This window comes from Mustelus asterias, chromosome 9, assembly GCF_964213995.1.
Source record: "Mustelus asterias chromosome 9, sMusAst1.hap1.1, whole genome shotgun sequence".
Taxonomy (NCBI): Eukaryota; Metazoa; Chordata; class Chondrichthyes; order Carcharhiniformes; family Triakidae; genus Mustelus; species Mustelus asterias.
Genome location: NC_135809.1, coordinates 94,317,726 through 94,343,007, shown reverse-complemented (window position 1 = coordinate 94,343,007; position 25,282 = coordinate 94,317,726).

Sequence of the window (25,282 nt, the reverse complement as noted above, 5' to 3'; positions counted from 1 at the left end):
GTGCATGGAGCAAGAAGCAATTATAAAATAGCCTCCAACATAATTGAGTTTTACTTTTTGTTGATTCTAAAATGTTGGCACTTAGAATAATGTGATCAGCCTCCAATTTAGAGTATGTTTTAAAGAATTTTATTCAAGTCTTTGATGAGAGCCTGAGCTATGTGCACATGGCCCTGTAATCTGTAGGGTTTTAAAATAAACAGTGCCTTTGAAGATACAGACGTGGTAGGATCAAGATGCAAATTAGCCACTGTTATTTATAGAGATTATTGAGGGTGAGCATTTTTATTGTTTGGTCATTTCAATGAAAGAAAGTTATTCATGGTTGAGTTCCCTTTGAAAGGTCATTATTGCTATTTTTCTGCTTTCCCATTAACTCTAGATGGTAGTAATATCAGTACTGGACTCTGGGGAGGAATTACTGACTGTGTTGCACAGTACAGAGTTTTTTCTTTTACAACCAATTTTCTACGTTTTGAGATAAAGATGCTCACTACAGAATTTGTACCCTTTTTATTAGAGAGGACTTCTGTTGAGATCAGTTGAGTGGGGAGAAAGTTGTGCTTAATCTTTTCAAAAATGCCATCAACAACATCGTCTCAAAGTGTATATCCTCAACTTGCCTAAATGGTGCAATTACCATTCCATTTTTAGTCTCCCTTGTAGCCCTTGAACATATTGTCAAATCCCTCCACCTCTCCCAAAGCTTCCTAACCACACCACCAAAAGAACTCTGGTCTAAGTCATAAATGTCACTACTTTGTGTTAATCCGACTGCAGTGCACTATCCTTCCTTTTTCTCTTGTTTTCTGTATTGATCAATACAATTCAGAAGGATTGCTTGGCTAATTCAATCTCTTCATTCTACTTAACTCCATGGGACAGCTTGTGAGTGGTTACACTTTTTACTTCTGAATGCAGCCATTGCATCTCAAGCGATTCCACCACCATTGACAAGTCACAATGGAGTCAAATAATAATCTACCTTTAGCTCAATTTTTATCTACGTGTTGTGTCTTGCTGTAGCCATCTGCAGATACTTGGTTAGCTTTTACTTGCATGCCATTGACAGAAAAACCTACCTCTCTGCAAATTGTTTTTGCCCAGACTATTAAATCTTTAATTCATTCATGTGATGTTGGCATCGCTGGCTGGGCCAGCATTTATTAGCCATCCCTAATGGCTTTTGAGAAGGTGGTGGTAAGCTGTTGTCTTGAACTGCTGCAGTCCGTGTGCTGTAGGTGCACTCCTGTTCTTATTAGGAAGGGAGTTCCAGGTTTTGATGCAGAAACAGTGCAGGAACAAGTTAGGATGGTGTGGCTTGAGGGAAACTTGTAAGTACTGGTGTCCCCATGCATCTGATGCCCTTGTCCTTCTACGTGGTACAGCCTATGGGTTTGGAAGGTGCTGCAGAAAAAGCATTGGTGAGTTGCTGCAGTGCGTCTTGTAGATTGTACACCCTACTGCCACTGTTCATCTGTGGTGGAGGGAGTGAATGTTAAAGGTGGTGTATGGGGCGCCATTCAAACAGGCTGCTTTGTCCTAGATGGTGTTGGGTTGCTTGAGTGTTGTTGGAGCGGCACTCATCAGGCAAGTAGAGTATTCCATCCCGTTCCTGACTTGTGTCTTGCAGATGGTGGACATACTCTGGGGAGTCGAGAGGTGAGCTACTTGCCACAGAATTCCCAGCCTCTGACTTGTAGGCACAATATTTATATTGCTGGTCCAGTTCAATTTCTGGTCGATGGTAACCACCAAGATGTTGAAGATAACTTTGATATTAAGGCAAAGTTGAATCAAAATGTTATTCAATTAAATATTGCTCCACACTTCCACTGTGTAAGCTGCTGCAGCTCATATCTCCCTCAACCCTATTACCCTGTACCTATGCCTTGCTGTATATCACCCTCTTTTATGATGTTATTGACAGAGACTTCAGCTATTTCTGCTGTATTCCCTGCAACTCTGACTCTAACCCACTCCAGTTTTAAACCCCTCCACCACTCTACTCACTTTCTATCTTTAACCTCTTTAAACCCATCACTTTGATTAGGTTTCAGTCACCTTTCCTAACATATTCACCATGGCTTGTAACTCATTCCATTATCTTATTTTCTTCCCGTCTGTAAAGTGAATTGAGATATTTTTCATCAAACGTAACCTATGTAACTGCAATTTATAATTATAAATGGTTTTTAGATTTATTAAGAAATGCGGAGGTGTTCTCTTTGTGTAGATTAACATTGACAGCATTCACAGTGATGAAGTGCTGTCCAATGTCAGTTAGTGGATGTCACACAGCTAAGAGCACCAGAAAAATGCACTTTTTCTGCTTAGTCAAGATACTTTTTCTTGGATTTTCAACTTGCAGCAAGTATCATTTTCTCCCATGATTGTCTTATAAATCCATTCAGCTGGATCAGATTGTCGGTGTGCTTGCGTTGATATAACATTTTATCTTGACAAAAGTAGCTGCGATTCAGTGTCTATTCCTTACCCACTTTGCAAATTAGTTTACATTGTTAATTCAATCATTACATTGTGTACCACTTTCCTCTAGACCCATTAGAGATCATTCCTTGAAAACATTCCGTGCAGCAGCAATCGGCATCAGATTGCTGCTCTGCTCAAACTTTCCCACATAGAATACTGCTCCGTATTTCTTGCCGGATCTTCTAAACCTGAGTTTCCCAGAAATAGGGCGTACATTGTCCCTTAGAGAGCTCCATTGGAATCCAATAGAGTCAAATAGGGAAAATAGGATATGCACCCATTTTACAGCACTAGTTACTAATGGTACGCTTAAAGGTTCAGTTTGAAGGTTAGTGAGTGGGTGGATGGATGAATGTATAAGTGGGTAAATGGATGAATGGCTAAATGAGGAGAATGGGATGGGAGGTGAGTGGCGGGAGGTGGGTAGTCGGTCTAGTGGGGTTGTTGGATCAAAGCGTAGGATACAATTGGAAGATCAAGGGAGAATCGGGGTGGAAGAGGTCAAGGGGGCTGATGGGGTGGTCAGTGTGAATGATTTGGAGGTCAATTCTATAGTTAACCAGATGTTTGATTTGGTTTTAATCTGTCTACAATTTCCTGGGTGACTATCCAGGTAAGTAAATCAGAGCTATTCTGGAGTCCCTGACTCCAACTCCGTGTCAGATACATTTGTAGAGGGTCCCGGGGATCATAGGAATTGTCCATTGAAAGTTCAAACTTGCCAAGAAATTCCTCTGGAGGTCAGCATGTCGGGACAGTCGCCTACCTGGAGATCAGAAAAACTGGACCATCCACCTGCATTATTCAGCTTGTTGAAAGGGAAGAATTTGTGGAAGAGGAAGAGATTACTACCACCAAATATAAAGGTGCTGTTTTTTTCACACATTACATTTGATCAAGCTATCAAACCCTCTTTCGATTTCTGCAGTATAATTTTTGCACACGGCATTTTAATGATCAAAATTCCATGTGCAGCCAGTAGGATTTCTGAAGTCATGGACCGGGGCTCGAAGATAGCAAAGAAAGAATCACGTGACCTTTGTAGCTGGAAGGTTTTTAGTACAGAATAAGGGAGGACCATGGTAGCTGTCTTCCAATATCTGTCTGGGACATTGGGGCATTATTTTTTACAATTAGAACGAGGACATTTGGGGAGAAATCAGGAAGCACTTCCTGAAATGGTGATAAAATTATGGAACTCTTTCCCCCAACTTCCCATCCTTTCCTCCGCATCCCCAAAAGGTTGTGGTTGCTGTATCAATTGAACTTTTAAAGATTGAATTCAAAATTGTTTGGTAGGTAAGAGTAATGGACATGGAGCAAGGGTAGGTAAATAACTTTGGGGTACAAATGAGTCAACATTCAACTAAATGGCAGCCTATGCTTGAGGGGCTGAATGGACTGCTGTTGTTTCTGTATTTGAATGAGTGTTTAACCATCTCTTTCACTGCAATAATTATCCTGGTGTTTTCAAAGGAAAAAAATATTTTATCCAGTTTGAGATTTCTCAACTCATCAAGTAACATGAGCTTCAATACTTGCCTGCTCCAAAAGAACATAATTGTATTATCAACAAACTTAATCAAAAGGTAACTGCGAGAGCAACACTCTTTGAATTGCTCTACAATAAAAAGTGCTCCAAGAGCTACGTACCAAATGTTCCCATGATTTGGTTCAATGCAATGCTCAATCATGCAAACTCCAACTAATTTAAAAAGAGCACAGGGCAGCAGATTAACCTGTAACTTGAGTTTCTGTTTAAATTTCCACAGACTAATGATCTGGAAACACACACATTGTCTGCTCAATTTTTCACTTCTCAGTAACTCTTCTGAAAGGTGTAAAGAAGTTAAATCCTTTCGTGTCGCTTTGCTGATCTTAAATTTGCCTGAGTAAAGCTAGCATTTTCCAGAGTCCATTTCGCTCTTTAAAGCATTTTATTATATATGATAGTCTCTGGTGCTTTAATCTTAGGCTGCTAGAATGCACAAGGAAATTTTGAACACCTGAGCCAACAATTGTTCGTTTGTCTTTCAGCGGATGTGCGGTGACACTAATTTACTAATGAAACTATCCAAAATCAGGAGTAATTTTATCAATTCAATTTAGGGTTAACATTGCATTACATTAGCTTCTCTGGGTGTCAGCTTGGGTCTGTTGATAGAAATCTTCATTTTGGCCAAAGAGTTGTGGATTCCCACTCAAGGACTTGAGCACCTAGACTGACACAAAACTACAGAGTGAACAGACTGCAGAATGCCATTCTTTGATTTAAATATTAAACAAAGGCCTTGATTGTCTTTTCCATTCGAGCTAAATTTGCTGTAGTTTTGCAATTTTGATTTTCCTCTTTATATTTCAACTCACTGTGGCTTGGTTTTGATATTACATTCTTATCTGCAAATGAAAGAAACTCTGAAATAATTGGCACAGGGTCCATAAGATTGAAGAGGTAAAATGTGTGGCTCAAAGGTTGGTCTGGGAGAAATGGGTTTGAATTCACAGGACATTGGCACCAGTACTGGGGAAGGAAGGAGCTGTGCTGATGGGATGGTCTTCACTCAAATCATGCTGGGACCAGAGTCCTGGTGAATTGCATAACTAGGGTTGTAAACAGGGCTTTAAATTAAGTAGTGGGAGGGAGGGTTCAGTTACATGGGAAATAAATCAAAATTAAAGGAGAAAGTAGGAGTGCAGGTCAGTGATGAGGCAGATTGTTAACAGAACTTGTGAACGTCATTTTGCAACAAGACATTATAAAAGAGTAGCAAAATTTGATAATAGAACAAACCTAATAGAAGAAACCTTTGTGTCTGAATGCACAAAGCATTTGGAGCAAAATAAATGAGTTGACAGTACAAATAGAGACAAAGGGGTATGATTTGGTGGCGATTGCTGACACATGGTTACAAGGAGAACGGGTTTGGGAATTGACTATCCAAGTGTACTCAGTATTTTGGAAAGATAGACAGAAAGGAAAAGGAGGTGCTGTAGCTTTACTAGTGAAGGCAGAGATCAGTGCTGCAGTGGGAAGTGATATACAAGCACTGGAGCTCAAGATGTGGAATCAGTCTGGGTAGAAATAAGAAATAGCAAAGGAAAGAAGTCCCTGGTGGGAGTAATCTATAGGTCCCCAAACAGTACTTCTGCAGTGAGGCACAGTATAAACCAGGAATTACTGGGGGCTTGTAAGAAGGGCACAGCAATAACCATGGGTAATTTTAATATGCACTTGAACTGGATTATTCAAATTGGCAAGAGTAGCTTCAAGGGAGAGTTCATTGAATGTATTAGGAATTGTTTCTTGGAGCAATATGTTGTGGAACCAACCAGAGAGCAGGCAATTCTGGATTTGTTATTGTTTAATGAGCAAGGATTAATTAATGACCTTATAGTTAAGGATCCTCTGGGGAAGAGTGATCATAGTGTGATAGAATTAAAAATTCAGTTTGAGGGCAAGAAACCAGAGTCCCACATGCGCATTCTGGAGTTAAACAAAGGTTATTACATATACATGAGGACAGAACTTGGCCCTTGTGGACTTGGCAGGAAGGCTAAAAAGTGATGAGTGGTGGCAGTTGTTCAAGAAGATATTCAATTTCTTCCAACTAAAATATATCCTAGAGAAGAAGAAAGATTGTAAGGGGAAAAACATCCATGGCTAAGCAAGAAAGTTAAAGACAACATAAAGACAAAAACTAAGGTGTACCATATTGCAAAAGCCAGTGGCAAGCTGGAAGATTGTACACTCCTTTTGTATCCATATATCCAATGATGTCATTAGTGTAAAGGTCGGGACAATGTTACCAGAGTTAATCCGTCCCCTTTTGGTAATATAGCATGATGACTACTGGAAGTGACTTGCTTCAAAAATTCCAGCACTTGGTTTCTTTATCCATTTGCTGCTCCCTCTTTCAGATAGTTGCATGTACTGTCCTGGATGCAGACAGGTGGCTTTATTGATATTCATGGTGGGTGCCTCCCATGTTACTGTTATTATAAAGTGAGTGATTATAGAAATCATAGAAACCCTACAGTACAGAAAGAGGCCATTCAGCCCATCGAGTCTGCACCGACCACAATCCCTCCCAGGCCCTACCCCCATATCCCTACATATTTTACCCACTAATCCCTCTAATCTACGCATCCCAGGACACTAAGGGGCAATTTTAACATGGCCAATCAACCTAACCCGCACATCTTTGGACTGTGGGAGGAAACCGGAGCACCCGGAGGAAACCCACGCTGCTGTTGTCCTCCAGATTGCCATTGTTCTGGAGATTTGTCTGAAACAAAATAGTTAAGCAAGCCACTGGTTGCTTTCCTGCTTTCCGGCTGAGTGATATACGGTTTCACATATGACCAATGCTTCCAACATTCACATTTGTCACTAATTATCATCATCCAGTAGGTCCTTGCCATTGCAGAGTAGATCTAGATTATTCTGTTGCCCCCTTAACCATTACCTTATCCTCTACTTCTGTGATGTCCTGGGGGAATCACACCCCTCATTTCTTTCCGGGTCCGATACTTCCTGCTGCTTTTTCACTCTGAACCTCAATTCTTTAAGTTGTCTACACAACTCTACAACACAGCCTCTTATCTTTCAATGGCCCAGCATCTTCACTTCCCGACAGTTTCCTCTGGGCACATATCTGCCTGTGATCATGGTGTTACTCCTGCAATCCTACTTGTCGTGTAGCCCGTAGGTGCATTCATATGGTCGGTAATAGAACATAGAACATAGAACATAGAACATTACAGCGCAGAACAGGCCCTTCGGCCCACGATGTTGCACCGACCAGTTAAAAAAAAAACTGTGACCCTCCAACCTAAACCAATTTCTTTTCGTCCATGAACCTATCTACGGATCTCTTAAACGCCCCCAAACTAGGCGCATTTACTACTGATGCTGGCAGGGCATTCCAATCCCTCACCACCCTCTGGGTAAAGAACCTACCCCTGACATCGGTTCTATAACTACCCCCCCTCAATTTAAAGCCATGCCCCCTCGTGCTGGATTTCTCCATCAGAGGAAAAAGGCTATCACTATCCACCCTATCTAAACCTCTAATCATCTTATATGTTTCAATAAGATCCCCTCTTAGCCGCCGCCTTTCCAGCGAAAACAATCCCAAATCCCTCAGCCTCTCCTCATAGGATCTCCCCTCCATACCAGGCAACATCCTGGTAAACCTCCTCTGCACCCTCTCCAAAGCCTCCACATCCTTCCTGTAATGTGGGGACCAGAACTGCACACAGTACTCCAAGTGCGGCCGCACCAGAGTTGTGTACAGTTGCAACATAACGCTACGACTCCTAAATTCAATCCCCCTACCAATAAACGCCAAGACACCATATGCCTTCTTAACAACCTTATCTACTTGATTCCCAACTTTCAGGGATCTATGCACACATACACCTAGATCCCTCTGCTCCTCCACACTATTCAAAGTCCTCCCGTTAGCCCTATACTCAACACATCTGTTATTCCTACCAAAGTGTTTATACTGTTGTGGGCAATACATTCACCCATCTCTTCCCCAATCTTCCTTTACCTAGAACATAAGAACATAAGATTACATTACATTACCTGAATCCATCTTCTGGTAAATTTGTTCTCCATGACCTTCAAATACCCTTTTTTGAACTCTCTCTCTCTGGCCATGATTATCTTAGGATTCTCTTAAGGTTAGTTTCTCTATTGTCTTGATTTTTCTAAAACAAATTTTTTTCTTGTAATTTAAGCCGTATTAACCATTTCATCTCAAAGGGGTCTTTGGCTCTAGATCTTAGCTTGTCTCCCCCTGTACAGTTCCAATGTGTGATGGCCAGAAGGGGTTGTATGTTGTGTCCTTTTTCCCTAACTTTATTTCCCATTTCATTATACCATTTATCATCTGCATTAGTTACCATCTTGTTCAGATTATCTGGAGAGAATTTATGGTCCACCAAAGTATTCTCATAATTTCTTTGAAACAGAAATCACATATCCCTATTTGATTCCAGGCATTAACAGTGTTTTATCTCTTTTTCAAAGATAACCCACTAAATTAAGGTGCCTGACTTTTTCAATTTTAAAATTGTCTCAGCAGTATCTATCGAGCTGCCTTCTTTAACTCTGCCAAAACATTTTAAATAAAGCATAGGGGTTTATTGTGCACGAATTAGAATGGATTAATTCATCAGTTTAAAATTTCAAAGTGTTATCAGAAAGAGTTAACTCCCTTTTTGCAAAGACTGCTTCTTCCATTTATACTGTTGTGGGCAATTCTGCTTCAAAGTGTCTTGTGTTTCTTCAGTAATTGTCCCTTTTCCTGAGTCAGCAGCCTTACCTCTGATTTCCCTGACTGCCTCATAACTTTTATCTCTTTTGCTTTCTTCTGTTTATCCCACCAGTCCTTATGCTTCTCTGGGTTTCAGGATGGGTCCCAGCCAGCCTTAGTCATTTTACTCATGATCATCTTATTTTTATTTGCCCAATATCTCAATCTAAATTACTATCTGACATGGCTAATGTTCTGTTGATGATCTGACTATTATTGCTACCATATTAGGAAACGGAAGGACATGCCACTTTTCAGTATGCTGGAAACACCAGCCAGACACCACTTTTCAGTACATTGGAAATACCGATGGACATGGCGCTTTTTAATACACCGGAGACACTGCCTCACTCACCGCTTTTTAGTACACTGGAAACACCTACCAGACACACCACTTTTTAAAATCTAATGGAACCTTCTAGAAACTGAATCTAGGGAAGTTTGGAAAATTAAAACCAATGCATCAACTATTTCACTAGCATCCTCTTTTAAGACCCTGAGATGAAGTATATTAGGACCTGGAGACTTGACAGCTGTAGCTCCAATGATTTGCACAGTATCACTTCCCTGAGAATAATTTTCTTTGCATTCCCCCTCCCTTCCATTTCCTAATTTGCAGCTATTTCTGGGATGTTACTTGTATCTCTGTAGTCAAGACTGATGCAAAAATACCTGTTCAATTCATCTGTTAGCTCCTTACTTTCCATTATTAATTCCCCAGCCACACTTTTTATAGGACCACCACTCACATCACGCCAATGCTATAGTTAAGAAAGCCCACCAATGCCTCTACTCTCTCAGGAGACTAAGCGAATTTGCATGTCCACTACGACTCTCTCCAACTTTTACAGCTGCACCATAGAAAGCATTCCTTCTGGTTGTATCACAATTTGGTATGGCTCCTGCTCTGTCCAAGACTGCAATAAACTACAAAGGGACATGAATGAAGCCCAGTCCATCACGCAAACCAGCCTCCCATCCATTGACACTGTCTACACTTCCCACTGCCTCAGAAAAGCAGCCAGCATAATCAAGGACCCTACCCACCCTGGACATACTCTTTCACCTTCTTCAATCGGGAAAAAGATGCAAAAATCTGAGGACACGTACCAACTAACTCAACAACAGCTTCATCCCTGCTGCCATCAGACTTTTGAATGGACCTACCTCGCATTAAGTTGATCTTTCTCTACACCCTAGCTATAGCTGTAACACTTCATTCTGCACTCTCTTCTTTCCTCCTCTATGTACAGAAGGCTTTGGCTGTAAGTGCAAAAAAAACAATACTTTTCACTATATACCAATACATCTGACAGTAAAAAATCAAATCAAAATCTGCCATCCTTACCCAGTCTGGCCTACATGTGACTCCAGATCCACAGCAATAAAGTTGACTTTTAATTGCCCTGTAAAATCACTCACTTAATTGCCCTGCAGGTCATTCAGCGCAAGGCAATTGGGGATGGACAACAAGTGCTGGCTTTGCCTGCAACACCCACATCCCATGAAACAATAAATAAAAATCCAGGCTATCTATGCCTATAATCGTATTATTCCAGACTGTATGTAGACTAAAATCCTCCAAGATTATCACCATACCATTCTGACAAGCTCCCATTATCTCCTCTTTTATACAGTGTCCTACCTTGTAGTTACTGTTAGGGGCACTGTTCACACAAAAGTGACTTCTTACCTTTATAATTTCTCACTTCTACCCAAACTGCTTCTACATCCTGGTTTTTTGAACTTCAGTCATCCTTTTCTATTGTGCTAATACCATCATTAATTGACAGAACTACACCTCCCCTTTTTTCTAGCTTTTCCTTCCTAAATGTCATGTGCCTTTCAATATTCAGGCCCCAATCTGTGAGACTCGGCAGCCATGCCTCTGCATTGGCCATCAGATCATATTTATCTCTATTTGCGCTATCAGTTCATCTGTTTTGTTTTGAATGCTACATGCATTCAGATACAGAGCCTTTAGCTTTGTTATTTTATTATCTTTGCAAACTCTCTGCTGATTTACTCTTAGATTTGTACTCTCTCCCTTATCTTAATACTTTTCTCTCTTGCCTTGTCTCTACTCTTTGATTTACCACATCTTCCCAAATTAGATCACTTGCCCCCACCGTTTAGTTCAAAACACTCTCTACTTAGTTATGTGGCTTGCTAGAAACACCAGTCCCAGCACAGTTCAGATGTAAATTTTCCCAACAGTACAACCCCTATTTGCCCCGGTACTGGTCCGAGTGCCCCATGAGCTAGAAACCACTTCTCCCACACTAGTCTTTGAGCCATGCATTAATTTCTCCAATCTTATCTACCCTAGGCAAGCTTGCTCATGGCTCAAGTAATAATCAGGGATTATTATCTTTGAGGTTCTGCTGCTTAATTTGGCACCTAGTTCCTCAAGCCTCCTCCTTCATCCTGCCTATGACATTGATAGCTACATGGACCATGACAACTAGATCTTCCCCCTCTCACTGCAGGTTCCTGTCCAGCCCTGAGCAAAAATCCCGAACCCTGCACCGGGCAGGCAATGCAGCTGTCTAGACTCTTACTCTTTGCAGCAGAGAACAGTGTCAATCCTCCTTGCTATACTATCCCCTACAGCTACAACATTCCTTTTTGCTCCCTCCACTTGATTGGCTTCCTGTACCATGGTCAGTTAGCACATCCACCCTGCAGCCCCTACTCTCATCCAAACAAGCTGAAAGAACCTCAATCTGTTGGACAATTGCAAAGGCTGAGGCTTCTGCAGTCCTACTCTTACCTGCAGTTACACCTTTCTGTTCCTGAGCACTTTCCAAGTAAGAAGACCCCATCCTAAGTTGTGTGACTGCCACCGGTACAAAGTGCTGTGAACTTTCCCCCTCCCTGTTGTGTCACAGTGTTTGTAATTTGGCCTTCATCTGAACAACTCTGAGCAAAACTCCTCGAGCTGCCTACACTTGTGGCTGACGGGCTGGCCCGAGGTCTAAATGGCATCCAGAGTTCCCACATGCTGCAGCTGAGACATCACCTGTCCTGCCATCCTTAATTTGTTTTAATTATCCACTTAACTATTTTATTCAATTACTTATTTTTCTTTTATGTATTTTGTTAACCTTACCACAAGCTCCTGCACTATTTTAAACCTTGGGATAGAATTGACCATAACCACTTATGCACCAAACTGTTAGCTGCTTGCCCTGTGGTAGCATCAGGGCCAATTCCCATAGGGTGAAAAAGTTTGAGAAGGCAAAGGCTTCTCCTCCTCACCTAACTCTCTTATCTAACTTCCCAATGTTTTACCGGAGCAAGTTGTCTCACCCAAGACTAGATGGAAGACACAGGGTGGAATTTTCCAGTCGTTTAGACTGGTGAGATTCTCCAGTGCTGCTGCGGTAAACGGAGATTTAGCTGAGAACCAAATTCTTCATCCTTGCTGGCAGCGGGGCATGAGCGGCCGGAAAATTCTGCCCACAGTCTTGACAACATAGAGGCAATATAAATCAGAAATACCTCATTGTCTTCAAATCACCCAAAACGTCAATGGGCCCTGATTTGGCAATTTTCCACAACTCTATATTCAAATTTCTGCCCTCTCTTCCTAAATGTTGTTTCTTTGTGATGCCACCTCTCACCACTTTAAGCCTTCCTCCAAACCTTTTGACTGCATTTAAGCTTCTTTTCTGCCTCCTGCTGTGTTCCACTCCTACCCATACAAAGCACCTGAGGGAATTCAGTATACATGTAAGTTGTAATCCATGTCATGCTTGCAGTGTTCCCTGACCAAGTCTGTAAATTTTCTTACGCGTCTGAAGCCCTGTCATGCCTATTGTTAAAATAAGTTTTAATTTGAAGAGTAAAGCAGTAAACTCTGAAACATTAATCCAGAGACTTATTTTGTGATTAGTACATGCCAAAATATTTTTCTTTAAAACTAGAAATATAGGATACTGTCTACTTTCAATGTTGTAGTAGCAGCTGCTGTTTGGAAGGCTTATTTCAAAGGTATGCAAAGGGATGTGATCGAGAAATTTAAAAGTTACTGTTAATTAAACTTTGACTCCTGCACTGACCAGCTGAGCTGCAGTGAAACAATAATTTGAGAAGAGAAAAAATTCTTAAAAGCTATAGAGGATATGAACTTGCTTTAAATTAGCAGGAGCATATTTACAATTTCATCTAAATTTTTAATTATTTAATTGTGCTAATTATTTGTGATGGAAAAATGGAACAGCTCATGGAGATACGTAAATACACAAGATCATTGTATGCTCATATAGTATTAATACACAAGCATTGAAGAATCTGAACTGTCACTTCTGTGTTTAGTTAAACTCTTGAAGCACTCATAATTCCACTATTGTGAAAATATTGTAAGCAACTTTACACCTTTTATGACATTGCTACGTGCAACATACAGAGTTGATCGAAGAAATTGGAGGATTGTGATCAACAAAAGTGTTGGCTGATTTTTCTCTTCCTCCCTTTCCCCCTCCTCCAGCTTTGTTGAGCCTAATTGTTGCACTCCCCCTGCTATGTGACTGAGATCTCCTTCATTTGTATCGATCAGTCCTACAATGGTTAGTGCATTTATTCGCTGAGGCATCATTAACAGAAACTATGCTCATTATAACAAAATGAATGAGGTTTACCGGCAAACGCTACCTCTTGCATTGAGTTTGTTTGTGGTTTAGAGAACTGTTAAAATAGATCGTATGCAGTCAATCACACTATTACTTGAAAAGGGAATTCAAATACTTCTTTCCTGTTGACCTTCAGTGGTTCCATGTCAGTCGAGGCACAAACAACAGCAATCTTATTTGTAGCACACTTAATGCAGAAAAAAAATCCAACAATATTTCAGAGGTGAATGAGCCATGGACGAGATTAAGGAGAGTATTCCAGGTAGTGGAAACAAGGCAGTTTAATTAAATGGACAGCAATTCATGAGTGGGGTAAGAGCAAGAGCAAATTAAGGACTGCAAAAGACCAGGGAGACCAAGGAATGATTTCAACGCAAGGATTAGAATTTTACATTTCGAGCACTGGCAACCAAGGGCCAAGTATGTTGTTGTTACCCATGAAGTACTTTTGAAATGTAGTCTCTCCCATAATATAGGGAAACAAATGGCAGAAACATGCACACAACAAAATCTCTCAACAGTGAGATAATAACTAGATAATCTGTTCTTTTGATGTTGGTTGAGGGATAAATATTCGCCAGGATACCAAGGAAATCTCTATTCTATGAATAGTACAGTGGGATTGTCTACACACACTTGAGAGAGCATACAAGGCCTAGATTTAATGTCTCATTGAAAATATGGAACGTCCTGAGTAATGATTCGACTGACCTAGATTTTGTATGTTTATTAATGCCTGATAAACCTTTAACAATTGTCCCTCCGAAATTTGCATTTTTGATGCTGACATTGTTATAGATTGGGTCACTAAAGTCCATTATTTATTTCTAAAAGTACTCTTACTGATTCTTGTTTCAGTACAGCGGGATCTGTTCCTGAAATCTGTGATGTTTCTTGTGATTTGAATTATGCTCTTCTACTCTTTATAAGCCTCAGTAGAGTCAATATTTCTATCCCTGCTGAAAAGGGTAATCTAACTGAACATATATCAAAGTGATGACATTTTTAAAGTGTTAAGCAGGTGTTGTCATCAGGACTTTTTGGCTTGTAATCAATATGTGCTTGTTTTATCAAAGAAATGCACTTTGTAAGTGTCATGCAGCAGCAGGTTCAAAGACCACTCATGAAACAAAGGAGTGCAAGTTGGTCAGGAAATCAAAGCTAAAGACATGTGACTCTTCTCAAAGCAGTTAATATGCTTGCCTTCCTGACATCCAACAGTTGTTTCCCCGTAACGATAAAAGCAAAATACTGCAGATGCTGAAATCTGAAACAAGAACAGGGAATGCTGGAAAGACTTCACTCGCTACAGAGGTTGAGTTTTTCCAGCATTCTCTGTTGTTTTCCATGTCTGCTTTGATCATTGCTGCAAAGAGTCTCTCCTTTTAACAATACCAGTAAATCTACCCTACTCTTTCTGATGCATTTCCAACATTCAGTTCTAGTTCAGGCTTCCATTCATCATCGTTTTTATTTTTCAAGTTTGATTTTATTTTTGCAATTAAGATATTGAAATACAATCAGCTTCTTTGTGATAAGGCCACCGTTCAAATTTTTCAGAAAGTGACTGCAAAGTCTTGGCTTTAACCTTCAAGTGGAGTTGATACTCTTCAACTTGAAATGTTGACTCTTGTTTCTCTTTCCACAGATGCTGCCAGACCTGCTGAGTATTTCCTGTTGAGTATTTCCAGCACTTATGCATATTTCAGATTTTCAACACCCACAGTATTTTGCCTTTACGATATTCTCTGTTTTTATACCAGAACTACTTGTCCCTGGTTCCTGAGGTTGCCAGTTGGAATAAGTCTGTACACATCACGGGGCAGAGATTGTAGAGGAGGATGTAGGTAGAGGCAGGTGCAATGACAACATTTAAAACATATTTGGACAGGTAAATGGATGGGAAAGGTTTAGAGGTATGGGCCAAACGCAAGCAAATAGGATTAGTTCAGTTTTGGAAACCTGGTCGGCATGGATGAAGAGCTTGGGCTGAAGGGTCTATTTCCATTCTATATATTTCTATGACTCTCTATGACTAGTGATAGGCAACCTAGGCGAGTGAGTGAACCATGAGTGGCCCTCTGTCATCACATTGGGCAGCACGGGAGGCACAGTGGTTAGCACTGCTGCACACTTCACCAGGGACCCGGGTTCGATTCCTGGCTTGGATCACTGTCTGTGTGGATTCTGCACGTTCTCCCCATGTCTGTGTGGGTTTCCTCTGGGTGCTCCAGTTTCCTCCCACAGTCAGAAAGATCTGCTGGTTAGGTGCATTGGCCATGCTAAATTCTCCCTCGCTGTACCTGAACAGGTGCTGGAGTGTGGCGACTAGGGGATTTTCAAAGTAACTTTATTGCAGTGTTAATGTAAGCCTACTTGTAACACTAATAAATAAACTTTAAATATTAGCCCGCAAGATTGAAATTGCATATTTTCACTAACCATGAAGCAATGAATAAAATTGAACACATTTAATATGGCCGATCATCAAATTCAATACTCTGATCCCGCCTCCTCCTCCTCCTCCCCCACCCCCACCCCCACCAGTATCCCTTGATCCCTTTAGCCCCAAGAGCTATATCTAATTCCTCCTTTGAAAGATACAACATTTTAGCCTCAACTACATTCTGTGGTAGTGAATTTCACAGATTCACGACTCACTGGGTGAAAAAATTTCTCCTCACTTCAGTCCTTCCTTGTCTGGACTCCCCCACCATCAGGAACATTCTTCCTGAATCTACTCTATCTAATCCTGTTAGAATTTTATAAGTTTCTGAGATCCACTCTCACGTTTTAAACTCCAGTGAATATAATCCTAACTGACTTCGTCTCTCCTCATATGACAGAACTGCCATCCCAGGAATCAGTCTGGTAAACCTTCGCTGTACTCCTTCTATAGCAAGGGCATCCTTGGACACCAAAGCTGCATACAGTTCTCCAGTTGTGGCCTCACCAACACCCTGTCCAATTGCAATAGAACATCCCAATTCCTATACTCAAATCCTCTCACTATGAAGGCCAACACAGCATTTGTCTTCTTTACTGTCTGCTGTACCTGCGTGCTTACTTACAGCAACTGATGCAAGAGGGCTCCAGGTTCTCATTTAGTATCCACATCTCATAATTTTTACCCATTCAAGTAATAATGTCTTCCTATTATTGCTGCCAAAGTGAAAAACCTCTCATTTATCCATATTATACTGCATCTGCCATGCATGTGCCCACACACTCAGCCTGTCCAAACCACGCTGAAGCATCCCTGCATCCTCCTCACAGTTCACCCTCCCACCCAGCTTTGTATCACCTGCAAATTTGGAGATAATACATTTAGTTCCCTCATCCAAATCATTAATATATAATGTGAACAGTTGGTGTCCTAGCACAGATCCCCCCGGTACCCCACTTTTAATCCTACTCTTTGGTTCATGTTTGCTAACTAGCTTTATATTCATCTCGAGGCACTACCCGCAATCTCGTGCACTTTAACTTTACATTGTAATCTGCTATGTGAGACCTTGTCGAAGCCTTCTGAAAGTCTAAATAAACCACATCCACTGGTTCTCCCTGGTCAGTTCTACTAGTTACATCCTCAAAGAATCCCAGTAGATTTGTCAAGCACAATTTCCCTTTCATAAATCCCATTTCATAAATATTTCATAAATCCCTTTTGTAAATATTTTGTAAACCCCTTTTGTAAATATTAATATATTAAGAGAACTATCAAATTCAAATGGTAAAAACAAAAGAAATATTTATGTTTTGATTGGACACAGAGCACATATCTCACAGTCAGTGCTGTGTGCAATCAACAAGCACCTCACTTCATGTGCCCTTGCTTTACATGCGTATTGCTTTAGTTATACTGGTACGGGAAAAAAAAATACATGGGTGGAATCTGGCAACCTGCATTGGGCAATGATCAACAAAATGTCTCACGCTGCACTCAGAATCCTGATGGGCTGCATTTAGCCCTGGCTGTAGGTTTCCATCACTGTTGTAGAGCATTGTTCAAAAAGATAAAAAAATTGCATTTATTTAGCACCAGTCATTACCTCAGAGGATCTGAAAGCACTTTTAGAGTCAATTAAGTACTTTTTAAAGAGCAGTAGTATGTAGGAAACACACATTTGCGCTCAACAAACTCACAAACAGCAGTGTGATAATGACCACTTGTGTTGTTGATTGAGGGATAAATATTGGCCAAGATATTTGGGGGGAGAGAAGAGAACACCTTTATTCTTCAAAGTAGTGCCATAACTACTTGGAGCTTCTAGTGCTATTTACATCCACCCGAGAGAACAAGGCCTCATCTGAGAGAAGACGGGTGGGATTCTCCGTTGTTATCCGTGCCCGCTCCACTGTAAGTGAGAACGGAGAATTTGGCAATCCAGCCAAAAGTCCATTCACTTACAGCAGCACCGGAGAATCCCAACCGCGAATGAGGTCGGAGCTTTTCGGAGGCTGCCTCCAACAGTGCAGTGTTCTGTCAGCATTATATTAGATTTCAGCTTAGATTTTTGTGCCCAAGTCTGCAGTGGGACTTGAACCCCCAACATTCTGACTCAAAGGTGCAAGTGCAACCACTGAGCCATGGCTGCGCTTCCAATAGCAATTTCTACCCTTACTTCCCTTGGCATTCTCAGATACATCCCATCTGGTCCTGGTAACTTATCAACTTAAGCACAGCTAGCCTCTCTAATACCTTCCCTTTATGATATTTTAGTCTATCCATTATCTTGATAACTTCCTCTTTCAGTAAGAACTAATAGCACAGAGCTTTGCCAATTCAATTAGAACTATAGAACCATAGAACATTACAGCACAGAAACAGGCCTTTTGGCCCTTCCTGGCTGTGCCGAACCATTTTTCTGCCTAGTTCCACTGACTTGCACCTGGACCATATCCCTCCACACCCCTCTCATCCATCTACCTGTCCAAGTTTTTCTTAAATGTTAAAAGTGAGCCCGCATTCACCACTTCATCTGGCAGCTCATTCCACACTCCCACCACTCTCTGTGAAGAAGCCCCCCCTAATATTCCCTTTAAACTTTTCCCCCTTCACCCTTAACCCATGTCCTCTAGTTTTTTTCTCCCCTAGCCGCAGTGGAAAAAGCCTGCTTGCATTCATTCTATCTATACCCATCATAATATTATACATCTCTATCAAATCTCCCCTTATTCTTCTACGCTCCAGGGAATAAAGTCCTAACCTATTCAACCTTTCTCTGTAACTCAGTTTCTCAAGTCCCGGCAACATCCTTGTAAACCTTCTCTGCACTCTTTAAACCTTATTAATATCCTTCCTGTAATTAGGTGACCAAAACTGCACACAATACTCTAAATTCGGCCCCACCAATGTCTTATACAACCTCACCATAACATTCCAACTTTTATACTCAATACTTTGATTTATAAAGGCCAATGTACCAAAAGCACTCTTTACGACCCTATCTACCTGTGATGCCACTTTTAGGGAATTATGTATCTTTATTCCTAGATCCCTCTGTTCTACTGCAGTCTTCAGTGTCCTATCATTTACCTTGTATGTTCTACCTTGGTTTGTCCTTCCAAAGTGCAATACCTCACACTTGTCTGCATTAAACTCCATCTGCCATTTTTCAGCCCATTTTTCTAGCTGGTCCAAATCCCTCTGCAAGCTTTGAAAACCTTCTTCACTGTCCACTACACCTCCAATCTTTGTATCATCAGCAAATTTGCTGACCCAATTTGCCACATTATCATCCAGATCATTGATATAGATGACAAACAACAATGGACCCAATTTAATTTTCTGGCCACAGAGTTTCCCAAATGTCAACAGACGGTTCATATATACCAAAAGTGCAAACACTGAACAAATGGCCTGTCAAAGTGGGATGAGTTCTTGAACCAGCACTGGCCAGAAATAAAATAGGAGTCGAAACATCGCTTTGCAGTATCACCAAACTCCATCCCCCACCCTACCCAAAAAAAACATTCAAAGAGAAAATCACTTTCATGGCATTGTTCATTGATTGAAAAATTGCATGTCATTTTTTATATTAAGAGAGTAGGAAATGCAAAGCACGAAGTCTGAATTGTTGAGCATAGAATGGTGCCTTCATTTGGGATTTTATTAAAGAGTGAAAGGTGTAGATATTTTTAGTGAGCTTCTAGCAGCAGTCCAGAAATGATGAGGCTCAAGATAAATATCCATGAAATTAGTCACATCAGGTCTCTGCCGGAGGGGACTGACTCTGAGGGTGTCCTATTTAATTCAATTGACTTTCACTGCTGTCATGTTGGTTATCATCAAATTTTAGTCATGCTTAACCCTGGTGATGTTTAGTATTATTTCACCTAGAAATGTTAGTTCCTTTTGTAAGTTTGAACAAATAATTTTGGTTTTGCTACTAAATCAACTCAGATCCTTTAAAGGCATCGTAGCCCTGTCACGTCACATCATTTGGAGAAAGGTTTGTTCCGTTTCACCTGGCAGGGGCCATGAAACAAAACAATGAGAGGTGCCAGTCGCTGGTTGTAATGTCCAAATCGATTTAAGTTCCTTTCAGTTTTCATCCCCCTCCCCTTCCCTTCAGTTTTCATCCCCCCCCCCCCCCCCTCCCCCTCCCTGTATACAAGAAGAATGGAAAATCATTGTTCTTCTCTGAAGCTACCCACTGAACCCAGAATGGCTGAGTATTTCCAGAATGTTCTCTTTCTTCTCAAAACTTTAACCTTTATTTCTGGTCATCCAGTCCAACTCTTCCCCCAATTCCAGCATGCGGTAGGGTTCCTTCTTCTAAGACGCTTATGTACTTCTGGTCTGGCCAAGATAACGCAGACTAAAGGTCACCAGCTCTTCTTTAAGTGTACCCTGAAACCTTCATGTAACTCACACTCAGGAGTTTACTTCCGCTGACCAATATGTAGGCGAACAATAGCATGATTTGAAGTGACCTTCTTGTAATGTGAACTGGAGATGGTGACCTGTATATGCTCCCTCGAGCACTACTTCAGTCTCTTGAAATGTAAAAACTCAGTCAAAAGGTCAATTCAAAATTAAGAAAATTGGTTTGTTTCCAGGTATGCAAATGACTGAACAAGTCATTTCAAAACTTAGTTAATTTACTCTATAATGTTTCCTGTAACATACAAAACATACTACAGCTAAATACTCCGCTTCCTAAGCAGACCCTGGGAATCTCCATGATCTGTAGCATCAGGGAACCATCCAGATGGAATTCATCCCTATTTCCCTGGCACAAACCACCCCCCGCCATCCCACCACCACAGATCTGGGAAAATTAAGTCCTTGTATGCTTCTTTGATTGCTTTAGCTTGTAGGTGGAGTTAGAGAGAGTTAAGTACTGACACCATGCAGGAAATGTTCCAAAAAGGATCTGGGGTTCTTGGAAAAAATTGTGGGCCTGATTTTACCATTTTCATTCGAAGTGCTGAATCTGGGCATAATGCAGATCTGACTTAGAAATCTGCTTTCTGGCGCCCCCATGCGCTCTCAGCCATCTCCAGTCCCATTCGCGCAGTGGGCGGGGCTTAGCGCAGCTGAAACATAAGAACATAAGAAATAGGAGCAGGAGTAGGCCATCTAGCCCCTCGAGCCTGCCCCGCCATTCAATAAGATCATGGCTGATCTGATAGTGGTTTAGCTCCACTTACCCGCCCGCTCACCATAACCCTTAATTCCCTTATTGATCAGAAATCTATCTACCTGTGACTTAAACATATTTAACGAGGTAGCCTCCACTGCTTCAATGGGCAGAGAATTCCAGAGATTCACTACCCTCTGAGAGAAGAAGTTCCTCCTCAACTCTGTCCTAAACTGACTCCCCCTTATTTTGAGGCTGTGTCCTCTAGTTCTTGTTTCCTTTCTAAGTGGAAAGAATCTCTCTGCCTCTACTCTGTCTAGCCCCTTCATTATCTTATATGTCTCTATAAGATCTCCCCTCAGCCTTCTAAACTCCAACGAGTACAGGCCCAATCTACTCAATCTCTCCTCCTAAGCTAACCCCCTCATCTCCGGTATCAATCTGGTGAACCTTCTTTGTAGTCCCTCCAAGGCCAATACAAATGATTGGAACTCTGAACTGCGTATGCGCAGTTTGAAAAAATTTTGAAAAAGGGCGCCCATGTCAGATCACTCCCGGGCCAGAGAAAACGGCCCGGGATCGAAAAGCGGGAGCGATGGCCCCCACGCACATCACTGTCCCCCTTATCCACCACCCCCACTACCCACACATATCACTGTCCCCCTTATCCACCACCCCCACTACCCACACATATCACTGTCCCCCTTATCCACGCCCCCACTACCCACACACATCACTGTCCCCCTTATCCACCCCCCCACTACCCAGACTGATCGCCACCCCTACCCCCCTCCCTCCCCACCGATTGCCCGCAGAGTGACAGCAGACCCCCCTGCCCCCCACCAGAGATCCATCTGCCCCCCCCACCACCAGAGAGCCATCTGCCTCCCGCCCCACCACCAGAGATCCATCTGCCCCCCCCCACCAGAGATCCATCTGCCCCCCCCCACCAGAGATCCATCTGCACCCCCCCCCACCAGAGATCCATCTGCCCCTCCCCCACCACCATAGATCCATCTGCCCCCTCACCAGTGAGTGATCGGGTCTCCCCCCCCCCCCCTCCCCCGAGATGCATCTTACCCGCCTCCCTCTTCCCCCCCCCCCACCATACAATGATCTGGCCTCACTCACTCCGGCCCCCCCCCCCGACAACGAACTGGCTTCACTCCCCCCGTCCACCCCGAGAGAATGGTCTGGCCTCACTCCCCCTCCCCTCCAGAGGAACATCTGACCCACATCCTCCTCCCTCCCCACCAGACAATGGTCGGCCCTCCCCCCCCCCCCCCCCCACCACCAGACAACGGTCGGCCCTCTCGCCCCCCCTCCCCCCCACAGAGATACATCTGACCCACCTCCATCCTCCCCCCCCCCCCCCCCCCACCCCCACCACTGATCTGAGTCAGAGAGCTGTTGGAAACACTGAACGCGCCCTTCAGAAGCTGGAGCAGCCGTTTCAGACTTTTATTTAGCAGGTCCATTACAGCGTGGTTCCGGGTTGGCAAACGCGGTGGTAAAGGGGGAAATGCTGATAAAGTTGGGCGGGCAGTTCATCAATTCAATTTAAATGCATGCAAATGCATTTAAATCGTCGTTGCGCCCGTTTTCGGCGCGAATTGAATCGCCGCCATTCCCGGGTTTCGGTAAAGTGGCAATCTGCGCGGATGCAGGTGCGGATCACGATAATGGCCCCTCTCACCAGACTTTACCACGCTTTTGTGCCTGAAAACGGGCGCGAGGCAATGATAAAATAGGACCCTGTGTGTGTTGAAAATCCTGTAAGTTCTGAGATGTTTTAAAATTCTGTAAATAAACTATTTGGATTTAGAACTAGAGTTAGCTCTGCATTGTCCTAATATAACTAAGATGCATATCAAACTGTGAATATACAACACTTACAGGGAAGAAATAATTGGTATTAGAACACCGTTTTTCAGTTCCATAAGATGTTCCAAACCATTTTATAGCCCATGAATTATTTTTGTATTGCAATTAATTTACACAGAAGGCTCCAGATAAAATAAAACGTATTACCGGAAAATCTGTTACTGGAGGTTTTGAAGATTAAATGAGGACATGAGGTGACTGCCCTTGCACCTTTTCAAAAAGTGCCAAGGGATCTTTTTATGTTGTTTTAAATATGTAGATGGTGTCTAAAAGTAATTGGGTGGAATTTTCCTAAAATATTACGTGTCATTTTGGGTGAGAAAACCGATGTGATTCGTGCCAGCATGCCTGGTACAAATTGCATTTTCTCCCACACCAGTCATTTTTTGGACGAGGGCCAAGTTTTGCACTGGTTCTGAGGGAGGGGGCGGGACCTAAACACACCAGCAAGCCTGACTTCACAGAGATCAGGGGCTGTTTTTAAAGGGCACCCCAATTTGAAATTGAATACCCCCCCTCCCTCCCCAAACAGTCATCGGGGACCCCACACACTCATTGAAGACATGTCCGTCCCCCCCCACTCCCCAACAAAGATCACTGGCATCGGGACATGAGGGTCCTTTGGTCCCTCTTCATGCCTCCCCTTCCACTTCATGACTTCCTATGTGCCCCACCCCTTTAGGCCTCATCCCCTTGGCAGCCACTGCCCAGCCATGTCCCTGACCACGCAAGGGTTTCGATGGCCCCCGAGCCCCTGACAAGGCCATCACGCCTGGTCTCAGTTTGTGGACACCAGTACTGATCCTCACCAGGTTCCCATTGCGCCCGAGAGTCAGAGAACCCTGGGAGCAGGGAGAATTCGGCTTCACGCGGACTCATCATATTTGAATGCTTATTTTAATATGTTAATATATGCTTACATCTGGGCGTGGTGGCTGGAAGGATTGCAGCAGGGTTTTGTACTGGCGCTGAACACCTAACCCACGATTCTCTGACCCCACTACTCCCCATGTGATCTTTGCCGGGCGTGACTCGGCCACAAAATCACGGCCATCATCTTCTACAATGCTGCACACTTATTAATGCGCTCAAGCACGAGCCTAGATTTATGTAGTGTGACATGAATCCACAACTTTCTGACTGAGGTGAGAAAGCTACCACTAAACAATGCTGAAACTACTATATACTGTGGAGAATTGCATGTGATAGGAAGAATTGCATGTGCTCATGCAACATGTTGTTGATGCATGAGCAAATTCACTAACTCACACAACAGGGAGCACTATAAATACAGTTATTGTTTAGCTCAGCATCCACTTTTGTCATCTGGTGCTTCATTGAAGCGCCTTAGGGTCTTTTTCTATCTTTGAAACACTACTTGCATTTAAGCTTTTGTTGAGAATATGGAACCTGCAAACAGCTATGGTTTAGTAATTAGAATTGGACCAACTTCCATGATAAACAAAATATTTCACTCATTGTTTCTCCCCATGTGGTGTGTCCATCAGACCATTGAGAGATCAAGAAAATATGTAACAGATTTTTAAAAAATCAGTATATTAATAAACTGACTTCTGGATCTTGAAGAAAAATGCTGAATAGATGAGTTAACTCAAAGTTGCCTCCTGAAACCACTTCATTTTGTTCTATTTGCAACTTGGAAGCACCCAGAACTTACAAGATTCCCCAATCTAGAGGCTGGAGATAGTTAACCTGTTCCCAGAGCCCTGCTTTGAAATGCTGTAAGAAGTTTAACAACACCAGGTTAAAGTCCAACAGGTTTATTTGGTAGCAAAAGCCACACAAGCTTTCGAAGCTTCAGAGCTTCGAAAGCTTGTGTGGCTTTTGCTACCAAATAAACCTGTTGGACTTTAACCTGGTGTTGTTAAACTTCTTAGTGTGTTTACCCCAGTCCAACGCCGGCATCTCCACATCTTGAAATGCTGTGCCAAGAGACAGGTGTGATTAATCAAGGATAGTTCTGTCTCTTGTTTTTCTTTTCAATTCCTCTATTAGTGAAATGCCTGAATTCTGTTTGATATCTCTCCTTAGTGGCAGAGTTGAGGAATGGCCACAAAAAGCAATATCAATCACTCCAGGGTGCAGCAGAATACTGCAACTTCAAAGCACTGTGTCATTATATTATCTGTTAAATCTTCTATGAGAGTAAGAGGGAGTTAATAGCAAAATAAGGAATGGGATTCATAACAGGAATTGTTGCACTCTCGTATGTTATCTCCTCCCTTGCATAAGAGGTTACTGTACCTGAAATAGTTAGTTCAGAAATCTAGCCCAAGTATATGGGAGAATAAGTAAAATTTATTTATTAGTCACAAGTAGGCTTGCATTCACTGCA